This window comes from Sinocyclocheilus anshuiensis, unplaced genomic scaffold (genome assembly GCF_001515605.1).
Source record: "Sinocyclocheilus anshuiensis isolate Anshui unplaced genomic scaffold, SAMN03320099.WGS_v1.1 scaffold1133, whole genome shotgun sequence".
In the NCBI taxonomy this organism is placed as follows: Eukaryota; Metazoa; Chordata; class Actinopteri; order Cypriniformes; family Cyprinidae; genus Sinocyclocheilus; species Sinocyclocheilus anshuiensis.
In genome coordinates this window covers 698,132-710,643 of record NW_015555792.1, presented here as the reverse complement: position 1 = coordinate 710,643, position 12,512 = coordinate 698,132, and the positions used below count along the sequence as shown (strand labels likewise).

At 40.9% G+C, this 12,512-nt stretch overlaps 1 protein-coding gene across 1 annotated transcript in view; it reads left to right on the top strand.

Moving 5' to 3' along the window:
* Positions 1–5,430: 5,430 nt before the first annotated feature.
* The window catches only part of LOC107674886 (FERM and PDZ domain-containing protein 3-like), a 77,772-nt gene continuing 70,690 nt past the window's right edge, over positions 5,431–12,512 (top strand). The window contains exon 1 of the mRNA XM_016469031.1: positions 5,431–5,495. The gene's annotated coding sequence lies outside the window, so the exon portion shown is untranslated. The remainder of the gene's footprint in view (positions 5,496–12,512) is intronic.

Sequence of the window (12,512 nt, the reverse complement as noted above, 5' to 3'; positions counted from 1 at the left end):
AAAAAATACTTGGGGAAGTTTACAGGTTCCGAGGCCCTCCGTGGGCCATGACAGGGGACTGGAGCCCTCCCTAGGCCTACTTGTGGACCTGTAGCCCTCCCTACATCTGGGGGAGGGCTACAGCCCTTCCTGGGCTGAACTGGGGATCGGGAGCCCCGCCTGGGCGGAACTGGGGATCGGGAGCCTCTCCTGGGCTGAACTGGGGATCGGGAGCTCTTCCTAGGCTCTGCGGGGGATCTGGAGCCCTTCCTAGGCTCAGCGGGGGATCTGGAGCCCTTCCTAGGCTCTGCGGGGGATCTGGAGCCCTTCCTTCCTGGGCTGAACTGGGGATCGGGAGCCCTTCCTGGGCTGCACTGGGTATCAGGAGCCCTCTGTGGGCTATACTCGGGACCTGGGCTGACACTGGAACGAACTCTGGGGCCACAGCCGACACCCTTCTCCTCACTCCTAGCATCCTCTTCTGGATCGGGGGGAACAGGCGTGGTCTGGGTCCCCATTGGAGCGAACTCTGGGGCCTGGGCCGACACTGGAGCGAGCTCTGGGGCTGAAGCCGACACCCTTCTCCTCACCCCTAGCATCCTCTTCTGGATCGGGGGGAAAAGGCGTGGTCGGCGAACTGGAGTGTTGAATGTCTGAGGGGCTTGCCACATTAATGTCCGGCGGGCTTGCCATATGCGTGGCCAGCAGGCTGGAGATAGCCCCGGCTGATAGGCCTGCCATCGGCCTGGTCAGCGGGCTGGAGATAGCCCTGGCTGGCGGGCTTGACAGAGAAACCGCCGGCGGGCTTGCCACATTAATGTCCGGTGGGCTTGCCATATGCGGGGCCGGCGAATTTGACTTGGCGCGGCTGGTTCTGAGCGTCCGGCGGGCTTGTCTTCGGCGAGGCCAGCGGGCTGGAGATAGCCCCGGCTGGCGGGCCTGACAATGGCGCAGCCGGCACACTTCACAGTGCGGTCTTCCATCCGCGGAGACAAACGGGAGAAAAAGGAAAACAAAAGACTGTTCAAAAAACGAAAATAAAAAACGGGAGAAGGAGCGCCACTTACTGTTTTGGTCAGTCGTTCTGTCACGGTTCACACACACGAGGAAAACGGGAACGAAGGAGCGAGGAGACATGGAGTAGAATAAATCAAAAGGGTTTTATTAACAAAGGCTGGGGATCACAGGACTCGACACATCAGGATGACAGGATGACGTTCAACGACTGACAAAGGACAAGAACACACTTTAAATACACAGGAACTGATGAGGGGAAGACAAGGGACACCTGGAACTAATAAGACAATCAACTGACAACGGCGCGGCCGGCACGCTTCACAGCTGGGCGGTCTTCGTACCGCGGAGACGAACAGGGGAGAAAAAGGAAAACCAAAAGACTGTTCAAAAAACGAAAATAAAAAACGGGAGAAGGAGCGCCACTTACTGTTTTGGTCAGTCGTTCTGTCACGGTTCACACACACGAGGAAAACGGGAACGAAGGAGCGAGGAGACATGGAGTAGAATAAATCAAAAGGGTTTTATTAACAAAAGCTGGGGATCACAGGACTCAACACATCAGGAGGACAGGATGACGTTCAATGACTGACCAAGGACAAGAACTAGAACACACTTTAAATACACAGGAACTGATGAGGGGAAGACAAGGGACACCTGGAACTAATAAGACAATCAACATAGGAAACACCTGGGAACAATGAATTCAAAACACGAGACAGAGAAACTGGAAGACGGCGCACATAGGGAGCAAAGACACACACAAAACCTGGCCCAGAGTCTGACAGTATCTATGCAATAATTGGGATAATGTACATCCAGCTGGTTGTTATAACAGAATGAATATCAACAGACTGATCAGGGCCTGACGCGGATAGGTTACGTAATGTAACATATTTTGAGTGACTCCCAGGTCACACTGCAAAACATAATACCTGTATCTGTTTTAGTGGCCCAAATCAGAATTGAAAAAATAAGATTCCTTGTGGTTTGGGCTGTTCAAAAAGAAAACTCTTAGCATTAAATACTTTTTCCCTCGAATACCCTTTGTAAGAGGTATTAGAGATTTAGTGCTATAAGGGCACTGAGTTTTAGCATTTTTCAGGCATTGGACAGTCTTGCACACTTACTTCCTGTCATGTGCATAAGCTCCCAAATGGCCAAAACCGCAAGTGTAGACAGGCCCTCTTTAACACTCCCCTTGGCCGATTCCTTTTTCTCCCACATATCCATGGCTATGTGTAAGGAACCTTCAGACTGCCTCACACCCCTCTCTCACCTCTTTAGCTCTCTTCGCACTTCATATCAACTATTTCTCACAAGCTGCCTCCCTGAAATCCACCATCTCATTAACACTGCACACCCTCTGCCCTGTAGTCTTAAAACAGATCAACCCATGCATCCCAGAGACTCATTAGAGTAGCAGGACAGAAATATAGCAGAACGAAAATCAAAGAAAACCTTATTCCAATATCAAAACAAAAAAGACGTCATTCTTCCATTCTGGAATCAACACTGCGATCATCAACCACACAAGCCTTTTCAACCTTCTCATGCCTCCTCCTCCTACTCTGCCATCCACAGTTCTTGCTAATGACTTCACACACTTCAAAACAAAGTGGTCATCATCTGCAACTCATTTCTCCAAAACCCTAGATACATTTGCACCAGTCATCATCTCTGCTGCAAGTAAAACATACTCCAGCATTTCAAGCAGTGGGAAACAAGCCCCCATGATACCATTCCCTTTCCTTTTGTCCCAGAGATATTGTCTCATCTTCTGGCCTATATCTCATTTCTACACCTACACTTCACCTTTTTTCTTTATAACCAAAGCTCTGGGCTGATTGGTTTTCATCCAAACTATCTGGCAAATAGTAACCTGTTTGACCCCTATCAGTCAGATTAAACCTGCTGTTCTGAATGGAAGCATCAATGTCTTAAACTTGATGTAAGTTGCAGAAAGATGAGGAGATGTGTGATGAGAGCACTTTTAGGCACATTGGAGACCAGTCATGCTGCTGCTTTCTGGATCATGTGTAGAGGTATAATTGAACATGATGGAAGGCCAGCCAGAAGAGTATTGCAATAGTCCAGCCCAGAAATGACAAGAGTCTGGATGAGAATTTGTGCAGAAAGGGCCTGATCTCCCTGATGTTGTGTAATTCAAACCTGCATGACCGTGCTGTCAGGGTGGTCTTTAAAGATCAGCTTGTTATCAAAGATTGCCCCGAGATTTGTGACTAGTCTGGTTGAGATTATTGATGATGATATACTTGTTGATGATCCTAGCTGGATGGTAATAATGGATAATGGATCCTAGCAAAGTATTGTACTCTATATGGAGAAAATGAGGGGTCCAAGAACCAATCCCTGAGGTACTCCGTGACAAGTTGATATACTTTGGATAGCAGAAAATAGCTGTAAATTTAAAGGTAGTGATTTTGAAGTGTAGCACAGCGGTGTAAATGCACTGTGAATAAAAACCTCCATCCAGCCAAGCCATCGCATCACTTCAGCAGCTGTTAGAAGCCCCGGATCCCAAAGAAACATTCACACCAGTGCTTGTTCAGTGACATCTGTGAAGTTTAATGGATACTCACTTACTGTCAGGATGAACTTATTGGAAAAAAAAACAAAATGGAAATGCTTGTGGCATGTCCTAACACTTACAGATAAGGATATAACCGTAAAATGTTATGTATAAGTTATGTGCTGAGAAAAACAGGTATCCAGATGCATTAAACAGCACACACATCATCCAGAGTGCCTGAAAGGGAAAGCCTCGTTGTATTATATGCCCACGAGCTTGTTTGAAAAGCATAATATAAAGCATTGTCATGTTTTGGATAACTTGTTTTGTCCACTTTTCCCACAGCAGCTTGGTTTGTGTCCTCTGCTATACAGTATTTCAGATGCGTTTTGTCCATAGAAATGTGTTATTCACTGCTGTAAAGTGACATGACTGGTAGATGTTTTGTGAACAGCGCGCAGACATGATTAATGGATAATCAAATTCATGTTCAATTATTTTCATTATTGATTTCATCGATTAGTTTCTGCGGCCTTAAATCTCATTATCTGTGAGTCACGTAGCATGATGGAAGTTGGAACCCAGTCCCCAAGACCATGGTCAGTGCAATCAACTAGTAAATTGTGAGCCAGCTTACTCAATATTTCAAACTATAAAACTTGAAGAGCTTGAAAAAAGTCCGCACACTCAAACGTCAAAGAGTCACAAGCGAGATGAAAACAATATAAGCAATTCACTGAATGAAACAAGGCAAATGTTTCGGTCACATGTTGACCATTTTCAATGCCGAGCTGACAGTTTGTCAACAACGTTTGCCTTGTTTCATTCAGTAAATTGCTTATATTGTTTTCATCTCGCTTGTGACTCTTTGACGTTTGAGTGTGCGGACTTTTTTCAAGATCTTCACCTTTGGGAAACTTTTTTTTGGTCTATGCACCTTAGTTGGATTATTTTGAAGGCGCGGTGAGTCTCTGGCTGCTAAACTATAAAACTTCAAACAAAAAAGTGCGGTTAACATGCTTGTGTATTACCAAATAACAATCTAAAGTTATTCTAATATAAAACTTGTCTTTATTAACAAAGTGTTTGAGGCAAAACCTCTTTACTAGCTTTTCTAGATGGTCTCCTTTTGAGTTACTGAACAGTTTCAACTTCACCAGATTACCAGTCAAAAAGTAATTTAAAGCAAATGTATTTCAGCTGATTTGTATGATATATTTTCCCCTACTAAATGTGTGTGTTTGTGAAAGGCCACAGTTGCTGAAGTGCATATACTATTTATAAGTTTTGTGTTTCAGGTATGGTAGTGTATGTTCATTGAATTATACTTTTTAATGATGTTTCTTAGGAAGACTCGTGCTGTGCTGTGAGCCACTCTGGTTTAAACAAACAGACAGGAATGTTTTCTCATGCTGAGATACAGCACAGCTTTTCGTACTTTATTGCTTATATATATATATATATATATGACAATGTTCATCAAAGGTCAGTTTCCATCAGTGTCAGTAAGTGGCTCATGGGTGTGCTTCAGCATGCAAGCTTATGTGATTAGAACAAATTCAATTTCTGTGGTCTGATTGATGTAACTTGTTAAATTAAGTCTGTATTTACATCCATCATATTCGCATGACATCTCTCAAAGCAGTGGTTCTCCACAGTCTTGGTGATCCACCGCTCAGCACATTTTGTATGTCTTCCTTATTTAACACAGATCAGAGACATACAAAGTGCGCAGAACAGTTGATCACCAAGACTGGAGTAGAGAACCACTGCCTTAAAGCAATAAACAATTAAAAACAATACAGTATATGCTACTACTATTACTACATATATACGGCATAGGCGATTATTTTAAAGACTGTTTTTCTTCTTATTTTTGCAGTGGCTCTCTCTACCTGTGCAGAGGTTTTGAGGATCTCTGACCCTGAAAAACATACCAGCTATCCACAGCACCTTGTCTAGAAACATCGTAAGTCATAGACATTGCACACACATCAAAAAAAGCTTCATATATACCTAGGGTTAAAAGACATATTAAGTCAAGTCACCTTTATTTATATAGCACTTTTAACAATACAAATGTGTCAAAGCAGCTTTACAGTATCAAATAGGAGAACAGTGTGTCAATAATGCAAAAGGACAATAGTAAACACTCAATTTTCAGTTCATCATTGAATTCAGTGATGTCATCATCCAGCTCAGTTCAGTTTAAATAGTATCTGTGCAATCAAGTCGACAATATCGCTGGAAATTAAGTGTCCCCAACTAAGCAAGCCAGAGGCGACAGCGACAAGGAACCAAAACTCCATCGGTGACAAAATTGAGAAAAAACCTTGGGAGAAACCATTTGTTTGTTCCATACTGCAACAAAGTCAGATTGTGCAGAGGACTCATCTGGTTCCTGTAGTCTTGTCCCGGTGGCCGTCTAGGAGACAAGGTCTTCACTGGGGATCTGTCTCTGGGGCTCATCTAGTTGTCCTGGTCTCCGCTGACATTCAGGGCTGTCGAGGTCATCTCTAGGTGCTGATCCACCATCTGATCTGGATACAGACTGGATCCGGGTGACTGCAGTGACCATCTGATCTGGATACAGACTGGATCCGGGTGACTGCAGTGACCATCTGATCTGGATACAGACTGGATCCGGGTGACTGCAGTGACCATCTGATCTGGATACAGACTGGATCCGGGTGACTGCAGTGACCATCTGATCTGGATACAGACTGGATCCGGGTGACTGCAGTGACCATCTGATCTGGATACAGACTGGATCTGGTGGCTACGGTGACCTCGGAATAAGAAAAAAACTGACTAATATTAGCATAGATGCCATTCTTCTTACGATGTAACAAGTACATCAGGTGTTATGGGAAGTGTTCCCGGTTCCGGTTGCTCTAGTTGATGCAGCCTAAAAATCCTTTAATGGATTTGAATATTAGAAACGTATTAGTGTGTTATGTGTAAGCCAGGTGGAGGACTATAATGCAATAAGAGCTCGTTCAAATACTGAGGTGCTAAACCATTCAGGGTTTTATAAGTAATTAGCGAGATTTTAAAATCTATACGATGTTTAATAGGAAGCCAATGCAGTGTTGACAGAACCGGGCTAATATGGTCATACTTCCTGGTTCTAGTAAGAACTCTAGCTGCTGCATTTTGGACCATCTGGAGTCTAGATAGATATTACCTAGAGTAAAAACGTTTCCACTTCCAGTTGCTTACATTAAGGAGAAAAATTTATATCACAGCCAGGATTACTATCGAGAAACAATGGAGCAACGGCATGAATACAACAGCATTAATAAAGTTAGCAATTGATAATACAATACTAACTAACATCATAACAGTTTTTGAAAACCAAGCATTTACAACAAAGCATATTATTTTGCAACATTGTGACAGTACAGCAGTATTAGCCCACAAAATGTCATTAGTCCACCAAAAAGCATTAATCGAATTGAAATCCAGCCTCTGAATGTTTTCTGAAAGCAATTTTAGAAGTTTAATTTTTGTCATGTTGAATCAGGAGTAACTTCAGCAAGAGAAAGAGTCATTGTACTGTCTGATAACAGGCAGAGAAGTTCCCCAGTAGAACATTTTAAAACAAAAAGGCGGCATAAAGTGACTCAATTTTGCCAACATCCTCTTCTGCTGTCTTTAGGTAGTGTCCCCTCATGCCTTATATTAAATTCTTCAGCTAAGTCATTAAGTCTACTAAAACTCCACAGAGCTGCCCACTCCACGTCCTCCTCCTGCTCTCATTCTCTGAGTGCATTAAAAATGAGTCATGCATGTGATCGAAACCAGTGCATTAGAGCTCATGAATTTAGCATGCTTTGCTACGCAGAAGCAAGACTATTCAATCGGAACTTTACTGAGTGATACTCATGAACTCGTGCCATTTATAGCTCAGGTCAAAGCACCACATGGAACATTGATGGCTTGGTCTATGATGTCATGGTGCATTATTTCACTGCTGGAATTTAATTTTGCTAAAAATGAAGAGCTAAGAGATCCAGTAACAATCGGTATTTGATCAGGGACATAAAAATAGTGTAATGACTGTCAAAAGCTATTGGACTTCTGTCTCTAAGATCCATTTCACCTTTTTAAATTACAACCAAATTGTTTATCATCACTGAAAGAATAAATGTTTTGGTATGAAACAGCACCTCCACCATGTGATTATTATGTCCTGAAGACTATAGTCCCACTCTCTTTATCATTTCAAAGGGATTTTAGATGAATGGTATGACACTTAGAGACTAGTGTTTACCTCAAAAACCTAGATGGTCCATGGAGAATTTACTACACAGACACTACATTCAGAGACACTCAGGGATCACTCCTCAAAATCCATCGAAGTCTATTGTTGCCCACTATGAAGAGAGAGAGTTTAAAATGATCTAACTTCGTGGATTATTCCCCCAAGAGCTTCTATCCAGCCTTCCTGAGAGAGCGAGAGTGTTTGAGTTGAGGTTTGAGGTGTGCATGCTCTCCCCAGGTTTTGCTCAATGATCCCTTGAACATACTGCTTGCTCATTCAGCCGTAGAGCTTCTGGATCAGAGTGTTTAAAACAATATGCATAAATTAGACATGAGGGGAATACATCTTGTTAACCTCTGGACAATTTTGCATTTGTCTGTTGTTGTTTTTTTTTTTTGTTTTTTTTAAATCAACATCCACTATATTTTGTCAAGTAAGGTGTGCTTAAGGTGAAATAACTTGTCTTTGTACAGATATCTAACATATATAGAATCTTGTTGCATGTATTTAAACAGCAAAAACACATTTGGGCCACTTTCGAATGTGATCTGATACAAGCTATTCTGTATACAAAAGATAGGCTATAGGTCTGGTCCAAAACCAATATTTGGTGTTCAGAAATGGATAGTGCACATATTGGATCCAACGCACAGTTGTTTCTAGTTGTTCAAATCTAGTTGTTTATATCTTTTAAATATTTACATATCTTCTAAAGGCAGCTTTAGTTTGCAAAGAAAATGGCCAACCATTGGAATAGTCCAGCTGAGAATGTGTGGTCCAGTGTTTACTTTTCTCAGAGCTTTTGGAAAGTCTGGACAGCAAAAAAAAAAAAAAAAAACCTTACTGGTGTGCACACTGATACAAATTAATGCCACTGATATATTTGAGGATATGTCAGTGCGAGTTGCTTTGAGTTAACACAGCTCAAACATGCATTTTAGTCTGGGACTAGGCTTAAACCTTGTCTGTGAAACCAGGCAATACAATATTTCACTAACATTTCACAACCACAAAGTGTCACACTATAACTATAGGCCTCTCTACATTAAGTTTTTTCGTTTTGAAGCTTAACAAATTTCTGTCTGTGGAATGCTTTGCTTGAAAAGTGTGCTTGTTATTTTTCAAGTAAATGGCACCTGGTTTCAGATTGTATTGCCTAATGCAATAACATTAATTGTGACTCAGTCTATGCTAATACGTTTAATTAACAGAAAATGATAAGTTACTTATAAAAGCTTTGTTGAACTTCCAACTTCTGAATGCAAATAAGTTGCTCTTTTTGATTGATCTCCAAAAATGCCATTAAAATAAATAAATATATAAATAAAGATGCCATGTGTTAAGAAATTAAGTGTTAGTTTTATGGTCTCAGTGATGTCAAGTCAAGTCAAGTCAAGTCACCTTTATTTATATAGCGCTTTTAACAATACAGATTGTGTCAAAGCAACTGAACAGCATTAATTAGGAAAATAGTGTCAATAATGCAAAATGACAATAGTAAACACAAATTTTTCAGTTAAAGACAGTTCATCATTGAATTCAGTGATGTCAACATCCAGCTCAGTTTAAATAGTATCTTGGATCGCGTCCTGGGTGCACCGGGCCTGTGCAGAGAAACACACGGAGTAGAGGTGGTGGGGACATCAAATGATGTCACATTATGAAAGCCACCGCTGACTGTGTTTAAATCGCTCTTGACTTACACTCACAGGCTGGCTCTAGCTCATTTGGGTTTATTCAAATGCCTTTCTTCACAAACATTGTCTGAGGTGTCATCGGCTGAGAGAGAGCACACTCTCACGCCCGGGCCACTAATGAGACATATCTGTCATAGTGGATGATTTGCTCGATGAGACTAATTACTGTGTTTCACCCATAGATGATAATGAATTCATTATTTATGTTGTGGCTGTATTTTCAATCATCTGATCCAATCTAGAGATGCAGACTTCAAGCAGGCTTAATATGGGTGTGATGTAGTAGAGTAAGTGTGAGTGAATGGTTTTAAGAACACACTCTTGAGCTTGTGAAGAGACAGCAGAGTGTTTTCTCCTCTCTCTCTGTCTCTGTCTCTCGATCTCTTGCCCGGGGAGGCCAGGCTGTCTGCTGTGATTCTGACCCGTCTCACTGTCTGGCTGACAGCAGACTGACATACGAAAACATGGGCCGCTTTTTTAAAGTCTGTTCTTGTGGTCTCAGAAATAGACACTGACAGGCTGCCATTGATGTTATTCATATAATGATATTCACAGACAGGCAATAGAAGTGAAGGGTCAAATCATTATTGCAGCTAGAGGGAAATGCATGGCAATGCAAAATATAAAACCATCAATTGAGTTCACTTAAATGGTAAAAGATGGCCAATTGTATGTGACAGTACTGCCAAAACCGTTGAATGGAAAAAGGGATTTTATGTTTTTCAAAAATACTTATTGACCTAATTAGATTGGTTAAATTGTTAAGGAAAGGTACTATTAATATAATATAAAAGTATATAAAAAAAGATCCATCAAGCATGCCCCAAAAGTGCTTTAGAGAAAGTGAACAGCAGATGTCACACTTAATTTTAATGCCTCCTGGTCTGCATTGAGTGACTTGTTTATTGCCAGATTACAAAAGGAAAACATACCCGGTGTTCATTTTTTAAAATTGATTTACAAGCTCCATCCTGGTTAACATTCTTTTACTTAAACTTTGAAACTAATTGACAAAAGTTATTGCTTGATCGTGATGCTTCCTCTAATTGTATTTCATTTTTTAAATTTGGAATATATTTCAATATGATATTACTGTAGAAATTACTGTAACAAATTGCTATCTTGTTCAGTTTTGTATTGTGTTAGGTTTTGAGCTTAAAGGGGTCCTATTATGCTTTTCACTTTTTCGATTTTAGTTAGTGTGTAGTGTGTATGTTTGGGCATAAAAAATATCTACAAAGTTACAAAACTCAAAGTCCACTCCAAAGCAAGATATTGTGTTTTTTTTTTTAAATCCCTTTTTAAGAACTACAATGAATGGCTCATTTGGACTACAGCGTTGTTTTCTGGGGTTTTGTGATATCACAAAGCGGGCCATTAGAATATCATTAAAATAAATCCCGCCTACGGAAATTCGAATGGTTGGGGGGTGGGGAGGGGCGAGGTTGTGGTTAGAACGCTTGGTTGAATGCATCAGACAAGACGATGACGAAGAAGAAGTGCGTTTAAGTGGTTGTTGACATCGTATCTAAAACGTAATTTAGCCAAAACAAAAAACAATAACGTTACCACTCTAATATGTCTTGCAATATCCGTGCGTGCAAAGGTTCGACACGATCCGCTTGTTCAATATTCTAAATCTGGCTCCAATTGATATAGCAATATTGACACCATCCTTAACTATGCCGGAGCAGACGGAACTTGCTGCTTTGGCAAGGGGGCGGGGCAGTACTGAAACACCGTCTAAGCTATTCGCCAATCACAACGCACTGCACTATAAAAAACACTGGGTTAAAAACAACCCAATTTGTGTTGTTATTAACCCTAAGGCTGGGTAAATATAGGACAGAACCCATCTTGGGTTAAATTTACCCAGCAAATTGGGTTGTTTATTTAACCCAGCATAATGTGTTGATTTAACCCAGCTAATGGGTTTATTCATTTTTGCTATATTACTAGCTTATTTGTTTACTTCATACATTAAATAATGTTTACAGATTAACTTAAATCCTCTAAACCTTTCTAAAATACTCCACACAACGACTGGTTTGCATGATAACTTCCTTTTATTTTCCTTTATTTATCATTTACAGAATTGTTTATATCGTTTTTAATAGGCTATACATATTGCCTATATTTAAACTCGTTTAACAAACATTAGAAGAAAAATTCAACATTAAACAGAAGTAATTCACGTGTAATCGACCAGTCTCTGTTATTCTGTTTCCATCGTGACTGCCGCCCCGTGTTTCACTCTAGCCGAAACATGCTGTGACTCCATAACCTGCCAATAAACAAACAATAAACAAACAATAAACAGCTCTGAGGACATGTTTTAACATCCAAAGTATTATATTCTGTGTTTATGAATAAAATCATTTATTTTATGCAAAGCATCAGGCTTTTCCATCACGCGAAAAGACCGCAGACACTCGTTAAAGGTGATTCACACCGCGCGCCTATATGTTGCTCTGCATAAAATTGAACGATATACAGCACAGTAACAATTTTATAGATAAAATAAAATGTACACAAACCTGTATTTTACCGAAGAATGCATCAATTCGATGGCGCTTAGAACTGCTCTCTCGTGAAGAGAAGACGCAAAATTCCCGCGATAACTCAACCTCTGGGTTACGTCTGACCCAGGATCTGAGTAACACAAAAACTACCGAAACATTGAGTTGTTACGTCTGACCCAGGAGCTGCAAAACAACCCAAACACTGGGTTGTTACATTTGACCCAGGAGCTGGGTAACACAAAAACTACCCAAACACTGAAAAAAATAACTAAAAAAAATTACCCAAAAGGCTCAACCCAGTATTTTGGTTAAAAAAATAACCCAGGATTTTTTAGAGTGTGGGACAGCTAACCAATCACAACACATTTTGTTTTTCGGAAGGCGGGCCATCATCAAACCCGGAACGAATCAAGCCATTTGTGCCAGGCTGGGGAGAAAGGTATTGTAATAATGTAGATTATGTGAAAAATAATGCGTTTTTCGAACCACCAAGCATGAGA